This window comes from Puma concolor, chromosome C2, assembly GCF_028749965.1.
Source record: "Puma concolor isolate L17-30 chromosome C2, mPumCon1.1.hap2, whole genome shotgun sequence".
NCBI lineage: Eukaryota > Metazoa > Chordata > Mammalia > Carnivora > Felidae > Puma > Puma concolor.
In genome coordinates this window covers 26265392-26273671 of record NC_141675.1, presented here as the reverse complement: position 1 = coordinate 26273671, position 8280 = coordinate 26265392, and the positions used below count along the sequence as shown (strand labels likewise).

Below are 8280 nucleotides of genomic sequence, written 5' to 3'. Positions count from 1 at the left end.
AGCAATTTCATATGACTCAACCTGTCCTTTGGTGGAAATGGTGGAGGGTGAGTCAAGCCATTGACGGTATTTTAAGAGCAAGTGACAGAAATACAACTCAAGCTGGCTCAAAGAGAGAAGAGAGGGGTGATAGTAAAGTGGGAGATGTATTGGTTTATGTCACTTAAGCCCAAGGCAATTCTGGGTCCAAGTATGGCTGGATCCAGGAGTCTCTCTCTCCATCCCTCCTCCTTGCCCTCCTCTGGGTTGGCTCTTCTTCCAGACAGGCCTGCCCTTGTGGTAGACAGTTGGGCACCAGCAGCTCCAGGCATGGGTTAAATCAGCTCAACAACCCCAGCCAAGAGTCTCTCCTCACCAATAATTCCTGGGACTGACTGACTGAACTGACCTGGATCCCATGTCCATGCCATTACTGAGGCTGGGTGTGTTGGGGGTAGAGAAGAATAGAGTCACTGATTGGCTTGGCCTTCATTACAAGTTGGTCCTACAGTTGAGATAAGGGTGGAATGAGAAGGGGTGGGGTGGGGTGGGGTGGTAAGCCACATAGCCTAAAGTAAAGCCAGGAAAGGTAGCTTTCCAAAAAAACAAAACCAAAAACACAAAACCAAAACACCAGACAAAAATACTGAGTTGCTATGGGTCAGCCTGAATGATGAGGAGGACTAGCCTAGTGAGACCAGGGGGAGGAGTGTTCCAGGGAGAGAGAGTAGATGATGCTCATGGAGAAATGACCTAAGTGGGTATGAGGAACAGACACCTATTGCTACCTATTGCTGTAAAACCAAACACTGAAACTTAATGGCTTACGGTCATAACCATTTTCTCAAACAGCTCTATGAAATGACTGGACTCAACTAGGTAGTTCTCTGTCCATGTGATTCCAGCTGACTGCTCGAGGAGACTGGAATATCCAAGATGGCTGACTCACATGGCCAACAGTCAATGCTGCAGGCCACGGACTCATCTTCGACTATGGCCCAGAACTTCTCAGTTCTCCTCCACATGGCCTCTCTGTATGGCTTTTGTTTTCTCACAGCGCGGTGGCTGGATTCCAAGAGAGGAAGCAGAAGTTGCCAATCTTCTCAAGGCCCCAGCTCAGAAGTCCCAGAACATCAATTTTACCACATTCCATTGGCTAGAGGAGTCATGGGGCCAGCATATTCAAGGGGTCTGACCTTAGTATATAAGGACAAAAGGAACTGGTGGCAGCCATCCTCGGGGGCTATCTTTCCCAGCCAGAGTGATACCATAATGGAGGGCAGAGTGATGTATGATGGAGTTGGAAAGGGTAGAAAGGAACTTAGATAGGGGTCAGCAAACTGTGACCCATAGGCCAAATCCAGCCCATTGCCTGATTTTGTAAATAAAGTTTTATTGGAACACAGCCACATTCATTTGTTTACCATATTGTCTATGGCTGCCATCTTGTTACAACAGCAGAGCTGAGTGGTTTAAACACAGACCATATGGCTCACAAAGCCTAAAATATTTACTATCTAGGCCTTTACAGAAAAGTTTGCCGACCCCAGGGCTAAGTCATGCCTTATGACTCTAATTGAGGGATTTGAATTTCATTCTGAGTGATAGGAAGCCACCGGATGGTTTCAAACCAGTGAGCCACATTAGCTGACCTCCATTTTTAAAAGATCAGCTCTGGGAATGGATTATAGGAGGATAGAGGTGAAAGCAGAGAGACCAGGAGCAGGCTACGGCAGTCATCCAGATGAGAGATGGACAAGTGGAAAGCTGAGAGAAGTAGATGAATTTAGCACATATACTGAGGAGAGGAAGCCCACAGGACTTGCTGAGCCACCAGATAGGGAGACGAGAGAAATCAAGTGTGACTTGTAAGCTTTTGGCCTGAGCAAGTGGGTTCGTGGTGGTCCCATTACTGAAAAGAGAAAGACCCAGGGAGGAGAGGGTTTTTCACATACTGAGTTTGAGATGTTTGTCAGGCATCCAAAAGGCAAAGTTAAGTAAGCAGTTGAATACTTAAGTCTGGAGTTCAGAAGATAAATTTGAGAATCATCAGTAAAAGACAGTATTGAAAGCCAGAAGCCTGGAAGGAATAACACCAGGGAGGTGGTGTGGAGAGAGCCCCAGGATGGGCAAAAACTAAAATTCAATAACTGGGATTAAGAAGGAGAGGCTGCTGGGGCACCTGGGTGGCGCAGTCGGTTAAGCGTCCGACTTCAGCCAGGTCACGATCTCGCGCTCCGTGAGTTCGAGCCCCGCGTCGGGCCCTGGGCTGATGGCCCAGAGCCTGGAGCCTGTTTCCGATTCTGTGTCTCCCTCTCTCTCTGCCCCTCCCCCGTTCATGCTCTGTCTCTCTCTGTCCCCAAAAAAATAAACGTTGGAAAAAAAAAAAAAAGAAGGAGAGGCTGGGAGGGCAGGAGGAGCCTGGAGATTGTGGTTTCATGAAAGCTAGAAAGAAGAATATTTCAAACTGGAAGGAGAGGTCCCTGTGTTGAATGCTTCTGGATGGCAGAGGAAGAGGTAGGGGTAGAAAAAGGATCACCCAGTTGGGTGAGATGAGCTCCTTCTGAAACCTTGGATAGAGCAATTTCAGTGAGTGGGAGTAGCAAACATGGCTGGACAGGCTTGAGGAAAATGTGGATGTGGGCAAGTGGAAATGGCAGATATACAGAGACCTTTTTTGAGAAGTTTTGCTGCAAAACGAATGGGTCCAAACCACAGATGTCCACTGCAGGCTCATGATCCATAAAGTCCCTTTTAATCCTGAGAATCTTTGACTCCATGAAGGACCTACTATGTGCCAGCCTACAACTTGTCTGCACTATGGATGAGAAATTTCTTCCTGATGGTTCACGTGGAAGTTGGACTGAGCACAACAGAAATCCATGCTTAGAGCTTCAAGAAAAAACAAAAAAAGAAAGCTTGCAGGCCCAGAAAGTCAAGTGTAGATCTTCAAAGGGTTGCTCCAAGTTGTAGGAAGACCTCCAAACCCACAAAGCCAGCAGTTTCGTTTCTCCTGGGCGTGCACACAAGCTCTTCCTTCCACACTTGCCCAAGGAAGCTTGTTCATGCAAACTTCTGAAATTTGCTGCCAAATATAAACGTGCGACCCAAAGAATAAGCAGATTTTTGGAATCGGGGCACAAATGCATCTTGTAGAGGGATACAAGTTATCGTTTTTGTTTCAAAAATATGTTACTTTTTTCTGGGAAACGTTGAGTTTCTCAGGACAGATATCTAGGACAAAACACACCGTGCACATAGAATCTGTTATTTTTAAAAAAATGTTTTTTAAAGTCTATTTAATCACAGACTATAAGGAAGACGTGGTGATAATTTTGTATGTAATTCTATTCCCTGGTGGTCTTCAAAAGAGATCATCTGACCACAAAACCTGAGCTCTGAACCATTTGCTATTCTATTTTATAGAGGTACAGGCTGGCCCGTTAGGCTGCCTGTCTTCCTGGATCTATAAAAAGGTGTATATATAATCATAACAGGAGCCATATTTCTGTCTTTGCCCACGAACTAGTTTAGTATCCCAGATCTGCTCCTTATGAGGCTGTGCAAAGCTGAGTCTTTAACCTCTGAGTCATGACTGCCTTATTTGTCAACTGATGGTAATAGATCTACTTTGCTGTTATGTATTAAATAAGCCAATGTAGGGGTCCCTGGGTGTCTCAGTCTGTTAAGCCTCTGGCTTTAGATTTTGGTTCAGGCCTTGTGGGATCAAGCCCCATGTCTGGCTCTGCACTGACAGCACGGAGCCTGCCTGGGATTCTCTCTGCCTCTCTCTCTCTCTCTCTCTCTCTCTCTCTCTCTCTCTCTCTCTCAAATAACTTTTTAGAAAAAGCTAATGTGTTTTAGCAATAATGTATAATATATAATTCGAAGAGTCAATAAATAAGCATTTGTCAAAAACAAACAACCTAATGTAGGGGCACCTAGGTGACTCAGTCGGTTAAGCATCTGACTCTTGGTTTCAGCTCAGGTCATGATCTCACGATGCGTGGAAGAGAGCCCTGCATCTTGGGATTCTCTTGGGAGAATTGGGATTCTCTCTCCCTCTCTCTCTGCTCTCCCCACTCTCTTTCTCAATAAATACATTTTTTTAAGTTAAAAAAGCTAATGTAAATAAAGGTCTGTATGCCTATTCTGAGTACAATAAATGGTAACTATCATGAAGAATAAATTATCTATGATACCAATCCTTATTTATTTATTTTTTAACGTTTATTTATTTTTGAGACAGAGAGAGACAGAGCATGAACGGGGGAGGGTCAGAGAGAGAGGGAGACACAGAATCTGAAACAGGCTCCAGGCTCCGAGCTGTCAGCACAGAGCCCGACACGGGGCTCAAACTCACGGACTGTGAGATCATGACCTGAGCCGAAGTCGGATGCTTAACCGACCGAGCCACCCAGGCGCCCTGATACCAGTCCTTATTTAAAAGGTCAACTAGGGGCGCCTGGGTGGCGCAGTCGGTTGGGCGTCCGACTTCAGCCAGGTCACGATCTCGCGGTCCGTGAGTTCGAGCCCCGCGTCAGGCTCTGGGCTGATGGCTCAGAGCCTGGAGCCTGTTTCCGATTCTGTGTCTCCCTCTCTCTCTGCCCCTCCCCCGTTCATGCTCTGTCTCTCTCTGTCGCAAAAATAAATAAATGTTGAAAAAAAAAAATTAAAAAAAAAAAAATAAAAGGTCAACTATATTATGAACTACTAGAAGGGTTCCAAATCTCCTGGGTTATCTTATTCCATGGTCTAGATTGTCTGCTTGTCTGTTTAGAATGATCTTGATGCTTTGGGAATCCCATAGTTAGCAGTTTGCAACCTGACTTTCCATGATCCCAAAGCCTCAGATTGCATAGGAGGGGAAAGGTTCTATCCCCAAGCTCTAACACGCCTCTGAGTCGGCTTCCCAGAAGACTCTGATGAAGAGGGACACCTGGGTGGCTCAGTTGGTTAAGTGTCCAACTTCAGCTCAGGTCATCATTTTGTGGTTTGTGAGTTCGAGCCCCACATCAGGCTCTGTGCTGACAGCCTGGAGCCTGCTTCAGATTCTGTGTCTCTCTCTCACTCTTCTCAAAAAATAAATGTAAAAAAAAAAAAAAAAAAAAAGACTGATGAAGAATGACAAGAGGGCTGGGGATGATCATCTTTTCCGCCTGACTTTAGCTCACTAGCCACAAACACATAGGCTCTGGGAGATAAGGTGAGCGAAAGGGTCCCTTGCATTGGCCTTGACCTGCCCATATGGAAGCTGGCTGTCTTTGAGTTTGCCATCTTCTTCACACGAAGAAACAGCTGCAGAGGTTATTTCAGGTCTTAGGGATATTTCCATTTCAGCATATTTTGTTTTTGTTTTTCGAGGGGGGTGAGAAGGATAGCTTTCAATGATCATTCATGAATAGCAGCTGGTAGTTTTTGTGCCCACATCCCCCAGCCCCTCTGGGATTCTAGCTGTGGCCAGGCTAGGCATCCTTCACACACACTGGCAATGTCCACCTCAAATACTGGTGGAGTCCCTCAACTTTTCCTCAGGGTTTTGTTTAAAGCTTTGGTAGTTCCCTCAGCCCTTACACAGGCAGCCCAAAGTTCAGAGGGGCGTTAACACTCCCATGGCAGCCCTCAACCACTGTAGGAATGGAGATTCAGTGGAAGGATGCCCCAGTCTCTGGTTCTTCAGAGGCAATATTCCGTAGGGTGTTTTCCAACAGTTCTTCAGAGGGTCCCCAGTAAGAGTGAGCCCAGCTGCCCACAACAATAACCAGTGGATTAACACATCCCCTGCTGGCTTTTTTCTCCTTTTACCCTCCCTGATCCCTCACTCCAGAATCCCAGGCTCCCCTCCCAAAAAGGCTACCTGGACCCAAGACCCAAGTCTATCTGAGGTTTTGTTTTGCAGAGAACCTAATCTAAACCATGCATCAAGGAGCATGATGGAAGTTTACTTTTCTTTAACATTCAGAAAATAAAGGGGCTCCTTTGCTGAATAACCAAAAGGGAAGCTGTCTTGGAAGTGCAAGAAGTGGGAGCTCCGTTCTGACCACTGGTAGCAACGCTAATTAAGCCCTCAAGTTGAGTGTGAATATAGGCCAGGATCTGTTGGTGGCTGGGAGAGGAGTAGTCTGGCTGATTCTGGGTGTGGAAGTGTTTCTGATTCTGTAGTGCTGGGGGGGGGGGGGGCTGGAGGCAGATGTGTAAGTGGGAAAAGGCTGTGGGTTGAGACAGAGACAAATAAATATTCAAAGCAGAGCGGGGAGGCCTGGAAGCCTGAACGGAGGCTACAGAGTCAGAGAACAAAGTGGGTAGAGCAGACCTGGGAAGCAAAAGTGGTCTAGATTAATTGCAGGGACCAAAGGTGAAGGCCAGGGTAAAAGCTTCTGTCCCATCCTAACTTCTGTGTGAGATCCTCCAGGGGCCAATGTCCCTAATAATCCCATGGCTGTAAGAACAACGCCTTCCCTGGCTGTGAATCTATCTGTATGGGAGGTAAAGGAAAGGCAATGGAGAGAAGGAGACGGAGTAAAAAGCGGTCGGGTCTGATAGAGACACTTGCGTCCCAAGGGCACGGTTTTAACTCACAGGAAAGGAAGAATAAAGAAAAGGTCACCATGAGCAAAGGAGCACTTCCAAGAACAATGAACAAGAACTGAGAAATCAATCAGCTGCCTTCCTTCCTGCTGATTTTATGAGGTTGCTTTTTTATTTGGATTTGTGGGTCTACTGAGCAAATGCAGTGCTTCTGAGGAAAGAAATATTTTTCCAGGTGCTACAGCTGCAGCACAACTTTAGTTCCATGAGAAAACTGGGGGGTAGGCTACAAGTGGAAAGTTAAACACAGAATATTGTGGAATAAACTAGATTGACCTGTGATGGAGATAGCAGATCAGAACACATCAACGCATCTGTAGCATAAGAATCTCGACAGTACTTCAAATGGTTGTATTATCCCAAACTGGACAACCTCTATCCTACACCCAGACCCAACCAAACAAGCCCACCCAAGACTCTCCCAAGCTGTAAGTCTTTATCTGTGGCACTATAATTTCTAAGTGGCTGCTGGTAGCTTTAGTTCAATTATTATACTAACCAGACATACCTATTACTGTAGATCCTCACAGCTGTTCCTTGGTGAGGACAGTACCCAGTTTCCTGATAAAGGACATAACCTTTCATCTAAACTAAAATCTTGTTTCAATTCCTAGTCTTGAAATGGCTCTGCAATGTTAATTTCAAACACCGCTGTGTGTGCTGACCATAGGAACTTAACCACCAAGACCTAAAAATGAAACTCATTGAGTACATTAAAAAATTCCTCAGGATAATATGAGAAATTAATTTTTTTTTTTTAAGTGAGGAACAGGACGCCTGAGTGGCTCAGGTTAAGTGTCCAACTCTTGATTTCAGTATAGGTCATGATCTCACAGCTCATGGGATCAAGCCTTAGGTCAGGCTCTGTGCTGACAGCATGCAGCCTGGTTGGGATTCTCTTTCTCCCTCTCTCCCTCCCCCTCTCGCCCCATCATGCTCACTCTCTCTCTCAAAAATAAATAAATAAACTTAAAAAAAAAAGAATCTAATAATTGTAAACATCTATGCCCCCAACGTGTTGTAACCCAAATGTATAAATCAATTAATCACAAACATACAGAAAACTCGCTGATAACAATACCATAATAGTAGGGAACTTCAACACCCCACTTACACCAATGGACAGATCATCTAAACAAAAAATCAACAAGAAACAATGGTTTTGGATGACACACTGAACCAGTTGGACATAACTGATATATTCAGAACATTTCATCCTAAAGCAGCAGAATGCACATTCTTCTCAAGTGCATATGGAACTTTCTCCAGAATAGGTCACATACTGGGACACAAATCAGCCCTCAACAAGTACAAAAAGATCGAGATCATACCCTGTGTATTTTCAGACCACAATGCTATGAAACTCAAAATCAACACAAGAAAAAATTTAGAAAGACAACAAATACTTGGAGACTAAAGAACACCATACTAAATAAGGAATGGGCTAGCCAAGAAATTAAGAGGAAATTAAAAAGTACATGGAAGCCAATGAAAATGATAACATCACAGCCCAAAACCTGAGGGATGCAGCAAAGACAGTCATAAGAGGGAAGTAGATAGCAATCCAGGCCTTCCTAAAGAAGGAAGAAAGGTCTCAGATACACAACCTAACTTTACACGTTAAAGAGCTAGAAAAAGAACAGCAAATAAAACCCAAAACCAGCAGAAGATGGGAAATAATAAAGATTAGAGCAGAAATCAATGCCATTGAAA

At 44.8% G+C, this 8280-nt stretch overlaps 1 long non-coding RNA gene across 1 annotated transcript in view; it reads right to left on the bottom strand.

Annotated features, from left to right (window-relative positions):
- Positions 1-2712: 2712 nt before the first annotated feature.
- LOC147577153 (uncharacterized) overlaps positions 2713-8280 on the bottom strand; it is a 31417-nt gene continuing 25849 nt past the window's right edge. Inside the window, exon 2 of the long non-coding RNA XR_015239968.1 lies at positions 2713-3213. This is a non-coding gene — a long non-coding RNA (uncharacterized LOC147577153). The remainder of the gene's footprint in view (positions 3214-8280) is intronic.